The sequence below is a fragment of the Octodon degus genome, unplaced genomic scaffold (genome assembly GCF_000260255.1).
Source record: "Octodon degus isolate 3935 unplaced genomic scaffold, OctDeg1.0 scaffold00037, whole genome shotgun sequence".
In the NCBI taxonomy this organism is placed as follows: Eukaryota; Metazoa; Chordata; class Mammalia; order Rodentia; family Octodontidae; genus Octodon; species Octodon degus.
This window is the reverse complement of record NW_004524613.1, coordinates 11,006,876-11,015,887: the sequence shown is the minus strand read 5'-3', so window position 1 is coordinate 11,015,887 and position 9,012 is coordinate 11,006,876.

Sequence of the window (9,012 nt, the reverse complement as noted above, 5' to 3'; positions counted from 1 at the left end):
GTTTATGCCACTGAGCTGCCTCCCCAGCCCTGTAAACTTTTTTAGTATTGTAATTAGAAAGGCAGTTATTATTTGCCTATATATATATATATATTTTTACTACAAAATGGTCCTTTATTTATATCCACCTTTTTTCTTTTGTTTTGTCAGAAATGGATGTTCCATAGCTGTTAAAGAAGCTGCATTTGGAGAAGTCGTTAAAGGATCTTTTCATACTTGATACCAGTCCAAATACTGTAGCTACTTGAATCCAGCAAAATAACCCAATATAATCCAATAGTCCATAATAGTAGTAAGTTACTAGCACAGCTGGCAACTGTCCGAAGTTGTTGACTTGAGCTTTTTACCCCTCAGCATATTAATATAATTCTACTTTTTATACCTTGTGGTTACATTTTTCTGCTGGATGGTTAAGACCCAGTTAAAGCAAGACCTATGTAACTAAAATCATAACTTTTGCTATCTGATAAGATCAGTCAAATGCCCAGGGTCAGGATTTACCTTGGACCCATGTATAGCACCTTGTGAATCTTTTATCAGTATCAGCCATCTGGATGAGTCATGCCATTGCTTGACCAATTTGCTCTCTGTGAAAGCCTGAGAGAATTTTTTCTCTCTAGGTGACTCTCCTGAGACACTATGCATCGTCAATCACTTTCCTCTGGGGCCCCATAATCTCCTTGACCAGAAAATTTGAGACACCACTTAGTTACAGGATGTCACAGCAGAGGTTCTCTTATGTCCTGAGTCCTCACTGACCTTGAAGGGTTAGGGTCAAAAAGTGGCTGTATTTTTAGCCCATCTATCTGTCTAATAATAACATTCTTTATGGAGGATTCGAGAAATAGTATCATAATGTCATTGAGACTCCTTGTCCTACCTCTAGGCCTTGCTGGCTAACACTGTCACGTTTCTGATTGATTCAAGCCAGCAGCCTAACATAGACTCCTCTCACTTTATGTGGTATATCTATTATGCTTAAGTTACTTGGGGGGTCAAAGAAGTCCTATTTTGAACAGAGAGTGGTGCTGGGGGAAGTCCTGTCTCTCTGCTCCTGCTGGTTGCTGAATTTTGAGTCAACAGGTCAGATCACATCTGAAAACCTAAGCAGTCCACTCTGCAATGGCCTAGAGGATGATGGTGCAAAAGGAAATGACTATACTAATGGTAGCATTAATGGTGGTTCACTACAATGAAAGAATTGCTTTGGTATGTTCATTGTCTCTGTCAATCCATGTCAGTTCATAGCTTTTGCCTTTTCAGACAAAGCCTGAGGTTTCATCTGGCAACCAAAAGCTATAGAGGGTCTCCCTGGCCAGAGTTTGGAAGGAAAAGAGAGATTACACATAAAAGATATCGACATGTGATAGTTAGTGGTGGGGGCAGAGCACAGCCTCAGTCATCAGAAGCCAGCAAGGGACCCAAGGTCCTTGTTCTGACCCCTGAGGAAGTGTAAGACTGTCTGCCATCCATAATTACATAAGTTCCATGCACATTTATAGAATTCACTGCATGCCTGTGCTAATGACAGGTAATAGAGCTAGGGATATGGGAAATCAAGTCCTTGAATTTGGTAACCAAAGAAGAATCCTTTCATAGGCAAAGGAACAAGACTTGGTGTAATCCCTGGCTGTCTTTTTTCCCCTAATATCAGAAAAATTTATCCAATCTGTACTTAAGAAAATTATATTTATTAGCAAAAATAAATAAATTAGGGCTGGCAAGATAGCTCAGTGGACTAGGTACCTGCTTAGTCTGGGCATGCCTGTAATCCCAGCCCTGGGGAGGCTGAAAACAGGAGGATCACTATGAGCCAGCTGTCTAGTGAGACCCTGTAACAACCAAACACATTAAAAATAAATAAATAAATAGTATTCCATTGACATTCTAGCAACAGCTATTATCTTAATAAATAGCTAATGTTTATTGAGCACTGATCAGGCACTGAGTAAAACCCATGTTTATTGAGTTACTCTCCCCAGCCACCCTCTACCATTAGCCTATGAGCATTAAGTACTTTTGCGATACCAGGTTTCTAAGTGGAGGAACAACTCAGAGAAGTTATGTGGATTATCGGCCATTCCAAAACTCATAGGTGCAGGGGACTAAACATAAATAAGTCTTATAGCAAAGTCTCAAATCTCACCTGAGAACCACCGTTATAAAAGCTGATTTTATCCCTGAGAGAGGAAGAGGGGCTTCATTTCATTACTGGAGAGGGGATGCTGCTTGTGAGGAAAGCCAGGCCACTCAGAGGAGGTCTGGACTTTCAGAACCATCTTCTAGACGTAGCTTTATCATCGGCATCTAGGGAATCCCACGGGTTAATAATCTGCTCCATTTTGTGGCATTTTGGAACATTTGGTGAGAAAGTCACTCTGTGAACATAAAATGTAATCATTTCGTATCTGAAAGCTTGCTGGAAAAAGTTAAACATTTCAACAAACCCCCTCTACTAACAGTGTATTCAGCATTTTCCCTCCTCAGAAATGACTTGTAAGTTTGTGCTTTTAATTATTATCATTCTCCTCTGAAATTACAGGCAAAGCACTCAGTGATATTTGAAACATCAATTACTGGCCTGCAGCCCTCTGCTACTGTTTCTCCGCCTGCTGCCAGGGCTGCAAATCCATTTTCTGCATTTCTTTCAGATTTTCTGAACAAAATTATGGAAAATCGCTGTTGGCACATGGCATTTTTCAATGGTCAGAGTTATTGAATTGTGCCGTTATGTGCTACTAGGAGAAGACATTCCAACTTAAAATACCAGCCTTAAAACTATCAGAACATTTTCTCCAACCTGGGCTTCATAAATTTTCCACCGGAAAAAGCTGAGAAGTTTGTCCCCGCTTTGCCTAGAGCTCCTACCCAGCAGAACTACACAGCTGTGGCGCTTTAGGTTGCTGATTTTTAGCTCTTTGCCGTCTCTGTTTTCTCTCCGCACTTTCTCACACTGTGTGGTCATAGATCCACTGATTTCCTTTTGAAGGGAAATCCTCTGTTGCCAGGGTTTTCTGAGTCCCCATGAGGGAGAGAGGGAGGGAGGGAAAGAGGGAGGGAGAGGGAAAAGGAGAGGAAAGGGAAGAGGGAAAGGGGGAGGGGGAGGAGGAGGGGGATGGAGAGAGGGAGGGGGAGGGGGAGAGAGAAGGAGAGAGGGAGGGAGGGAGAGGGGAAGAGCAGGGAGAGGAAGAGGGCAAAGGAGAGGGACAGGGAGAAAGAGAGGGAGACAGAGCCGCCATTTTGAATTTGCTTGCTCTGACACTCCTCAGAAGGCCCAATCTGTGCAGCAAGGGTTCAAGTCCAACTCACATTCCCATCTCCATTCTATCTGTGTTCCCAAGCAGAGGTCACATGTCAATAAGGGTTCTGGAAATTCTCTCTGTGAGGGCATGTGGTCAGTCTGTTACTGCTACCTATCAGCTCTATTTCATTTTTTAAATTGATTTTATTGAGAAACAAAGAGCGATGAGAATGAGATAGTTTCAAACAGTTACAATAATTAATACATTGCATATTGTTGTCTTCCTAGTAGTTATTCATAGTATAAGATGCAGACATGATATCCTGTTGAAACACTATTAGTACAAATCTTTCTTCTCATTGAATTAACAGAAAGTAACCGTACATCTATCCTATTTTGTATATACAGATACAAAATGGTCCTTCATTTGTATCCCCTTTTTTGTTTAGTCCTGTCCGAGATGGGTATTCCATTGCCATTTAAATATTGTAGGTGTGTGAATTCGGCAAAATAATCCAATATAGTCCAGTAGTCCATAATAGTGGGTTATCTATAGGACTGGCAATGTCAGAAGTTGTTGACTTGAGCCTTTTACAGCTCAGCATACTAATATGGCTTTACTTTATATACCTTTATACCTTTCTGCTGAATGGTGGTTAAGACCAAGATGAAACAAGACCTATATAACAAGAAGTGTAACTTCTGTATCTATCAGCTCTATTTCAAATCATTCACACTCATCAACTTCTTTACTATCCCTAAATTTTCTTTTAGATTCTTCCTGCAATCACCTGACTTCTATTTGGCCACAAGTCGCTTCTTTCTCTGGTGTGTCTCCCACGTTGCTGCCAATAGATCATTTTAACAATGTGCATTAGTTTGTCCAACAGATCACCCAACAGGCACAGCTACTCAGGGACAGTGTTGGCAGTCCAGGCCTGTGCATTCTTCTGGTTACCTTGCTTGTGTTTTCAATTCCCTTAGACTACATTGGTGCTTACCATTCTTTCCTGAAAAGGCAGAAACATTCCAGATTTTTTCCAGAGTATCCCATTGCCAGCCAGCACCCACTGCTCATAAGTTAGCAAATGCCAACATGTTTTACGCTCTGACTCAAATCTCACCTTCCAATTGGCATCTCTGTCCTTTCTACTGACCTTTCTTACCCCAACCCAAAACGTCACATTCTCTGTGCTATGCACCCAAATCTCTGCACATTCAAAAAGGGGTGGGAATTGTGCTATAATATGGGCTACAAACTAGGGTCAGATCAGTTATCAACAACTTGGGAAGTTTTTATCAAGTTGCTCATCTTAGCTAAGCCTCAGTTTCTTCATCTATAATTTTTTGAATTTTAAAAATTGATTTTATTCCTTTGTTCCTGAGCCAGGGTTTGAGGCAGTGTTCAGGCTGGCCTTGAACTTTCCACATAGCTCAGTCTGGCTTTGATTTCTCAGCAATCCTCTTGCCTCAGCCTCCCAGGTGTTAGGATTACAAACACATGCCCACAATATGAGGCTAAATGGAGTACATAATTGTTGCATGCATCATGGGATTTTGGTGTATGTACATTACACATCTTAAATATTTTCATACTCACTCCTCTTCCCCCCCCTCTTCAAAATTTAGGATATCAACATGTACTTATAGAGTTAATAGTGTTTAATAAGCTCATTGATTTAAAATGTGAATCTTGGAGTAAGTGTTGAATAAACTGTAAAAATAATTTTATCATTATCACTTTTACTATTGTAGTTTACCACATGTTATTACATTTTTTTGTGTCTCCTACTGTATTTCATGTTCCTAGAAAACACATTTATCTTTTTCTCCTGTTTCTCCAGTGTTTAGGATAGTCTGATTGGCTAGCATTAGCTTTTCTGTTCATGTTTTCTAAAAGAATAAATGAATCTTTATCTGAAAAATTCATCAGTACCCGAGACTCAGCATATAAGGGAGCCAAAGCTCTTAGCATTCCCCCAAATATCTAAAGAATATAGTGCCTGACATATAACAGTTGTTGATATACAAGACAACTGTATTATAGTTGAGGTTAATTGTCCCAAACACCTTTTAAGGACTGCAAATATGAATTTATGTGGGAGCTGAAACATTTGGTTAAACTATGCAAGTCAGAGATTCCTTGAATATTTACTTAAAAACATATAAACTTCATATTACTTTCTTTTGTTCTCTAGGAATCTATACTGCTCCACTGTACTTAGCTTTGGGGCTCCTAGCTAGAAGATAGCATCATACAGAGATGATGGGCTCTGTCTTGATCATGAAACCCTGTAGTTGTTTTATGTATGTTTTGGGATCTGGGGTAAAATATAATTTCTATATTTCGTAATACACAGCTGCAATCATATGCTTTATGTCTTCTTGATCTTCCCTCATCAAAGGTTGGCCCCAAACTCCGCATCGTTAATCACAGGCTGGTGATACATCCAAATAGATCTTCATTTCAATGATTGGTCTGCATGTTGCATACTATTATTTTCAGTGCCCTGCATATACTAATTATGTCTCCCTAGGGCAATCGCTGTAGGCAGGCACCATCTCCCACTGACTGGTGGGTAATACTGTGTCTCTCTTGGTGTAATTTCTCAATGGGTTAGAAAGAGCCTCTTCAATGTTGCATGACGCAGTTGTTATGAATGACGCTTGGGACTAAAAGAATGAGAAAACGATGGCTATCCCTGGTCCGTAATATAAAGAAGGAAGACAAAACTACAAGTACTTCTTCAAGTATAACAAGTTTGTAAAACATTGTCCAGAAGGTAGAAGTTAGTAGAATCATCCTATATTTGGACTGATAAGAGCACAGATGATGACTTTGAGTTGTCCACATCCAGGCCTTTCCGAATGCTATGTTCCCTACTTGGTATCAGAGAGAAATCTGACCTGGACTTCTACCCTCTAGGATAGATCTGATCTTGGTTGAGATTTTTACCCTCCCCAAACTTCATTTTTTGGATGAGAATAATAACTTTGCTAGGGTAGTGTGTAACTACAGTTAGATTTTCTGGTAGAGATAGGAAGGCATTGTATGATTTATTCATTTACATATTTACTCATTCTTCTAAAAATTGTTGTGAGCTCTTCCACAGATCAGGCTCTCTGTTAAGCATCAGTGGCACGATAGTATCAGTGACCCACCAATAGTGAGTGGAAGGTGACACATACACACACAGCTTTTTCATTCTAGTACAGGACTCGAGAATCATTTCCAATAAAGGGTTAGATGGCAAATATTCACCATGCATCATTTGTTGTAAGTACTCAGCTCTATTATTGGAGTGCAAAAAGAGCCACAGACAACATATCATTGAGTGTGCATGTTTGTGTCCAGAAAAATCTTTGTTTTCATACAGTATAACCCAACAATCATATGAACACATGAAAGGAACCTGGCTTTAGTTGAGTGCAAAGTTAGGATGCTCGCACAGATTGCAATGGAAGAGTATAAGGGGTTAGGAAGAAAAGACAGAAAGGGACTTGAATTGTCCATATGAGTGAAGCTATTGGAAGGGCCCGAAACATGAAGGATTTGGTGGTCAGTATACAGAGGCATCTCTTCATCCTCAGTAGCCTTGGTATTTCTTGATGAGTGTTCCTTTCATAAGTATCTCCAGTTTAGTTGGACCTTTGGACAAGGACTGCTGATCACAGCTGTGGTCTTCCTTTCGGGTAATCAAGAGACATATCCAGACTCACTCTTCTATGACTTCCTAAGAAGTCAGCGAGTTGCTCATTGAGGTTATAGTTTTCTTTCTCTCTCATAACACAAAGAGGAAAAGAAAATTTTAGAGAAAGCTAAGCTTGATTTCAGTGCCTTCTCCTCGTGTCTTGAGCCTCAGAAGCCGGTTTCCTCTCCCTTGGGTCTTTCCTTGCTCCCTCCTGGCTGTACCCTTAGTATCCTGATCCTGATGGCATATCTAGGGACACAGCAGGTGAGGACCATGCCATTTTGTTCTATGCTCTTTTTCTGGGAGAAACAGCAGCTTTCTCCTTGAGATTCAATGTTGGTAGCCACAAAATGATAGTTATTCTGCTCACCTCAAAATGTTATAATGAAATTCAACAATAATTTTTCCTTTGTAATCTGTACAACACTACAAAAAAGATGAAATGCAAGAATGGTGATGGTAATGGAGGATCAGGGGCAGAGAATGATGGCAAAGTACTGACAGACTGTGTAATAGGTTGTCACTCCTGAAGCATTTATTCCACATGTGTCTACTGAGCACTTGTGTCAGGCTTCTGATGCTAGAAACACAGTCGTTAGGAGGAAATATGCATGACCCTTATCTTTAAAGATTTTACAGTCAAGTGGAGGGAGAATGTCATTAAAAGATTCTCCATCCAAGGAACACTATTATGAAATGAAACAATATTTTATTCACAAGTATAATTAAGCAAAGAATGCTCTCAGAGGAATGGGGCAAAGGGGAGGTGCCATGAAAAGAAAGAACAATCTAAGGAATTGGAATTTAAACAGCGATCTGGAGAGTATTGCAATTTGGGTGAATTCATCCAGATCAATGGTGCAGTAAAGAGAGCTCCAGCTAGAGAAGGCAGCAGATGAGAAGATCTGGCGATGCACAGATCATGGTAACATTTAAATGGAGGGCAAAAAAAAAATCCCTAAAAAAGGAATGAAGGTGTGGTGAAGGGGGAATTCAGTGCAGTAGGGTAAGTGAGGAGTAGAAGGCAAGCTAGGAGGCTAGTGCAGCCATTGTGGTAACAGATGGTGACAGGACCAGGCCTGCAGTGATAAAGCAGGAGAGAAGGGGACAGATATAATTTAGAGGTGAAGCTATGGGGTTCTGTTTAAGAATTAGAGGCTCAGATAAACAGGAAGGTAAGATTAAAGATAACTCCTAGACTATCTAGAGAGAGAACTACATGAGTAGTGGAACTGATTGCTTCAAATGTGGGAGAAGATTGAGGAGAAATTGTTCATGTATACATTTGGTGTGTGATTGTTATGTGTGTGTCTATGTGTGCGTGTGCATGGGGAGAGAGAGAGAGAGAGAGAGAGAGAGAGAGAGAGAGAGAGAGACATGAGATTTAGAAATAAAAGCCAGTCAGCTAGAATACCTTTATTTAGAGAGTAACTTTTCAGTTGCATTTCATTTAGATAGTTTATACAAAATACACAGCTGAATATGGATGCTGGATAAAACAATCATTTCTCAGGTAATTGGCATTGTCCGCTGACTAAATGTATAAGTTTTAGAGCCAGTTTTTTGGTGTTCAAATCCTGCCTGGGTCTTGTGTTAGGTGGAATAATAGCCCAGAAAGATGCCCACACCTGAATTCTGGAAACCTGTAAATATCTTACAGTATGTGCAAGGGAGAATTAAAGTGGCAGGTGAAACTAAGATTGCTAACTTTGAAAGGAGAGGATTTTGCTGATGATGGAGTGAGCCCAAAGTAACCAGAAGGGTTCTTAGAAGTCAATGAAGGAAGCAAGTTCAGAGTATGAACTATGATGTCAGAGAGATGTGATGGTGCTAATTTTGGAAATGGAAGAAGAAAGCGAAGAGTCAAGGAATGCCAGTGGGGCCCAGAAGCTGGAAGACACACTCAAAATTATCCTCCCTAAAAGCTTCCAGAAAGGAAAAGATCACTGCATGCATCTTGAATTTAACTCAGGGAGGCTCATCTGACTTCTACAGTACCAATCTGGGAGGCCATACATTTGTACTGTTTTAAACCACAAAGTTTGGTATAGCAGAAATACAAGACTAATACTCATACTT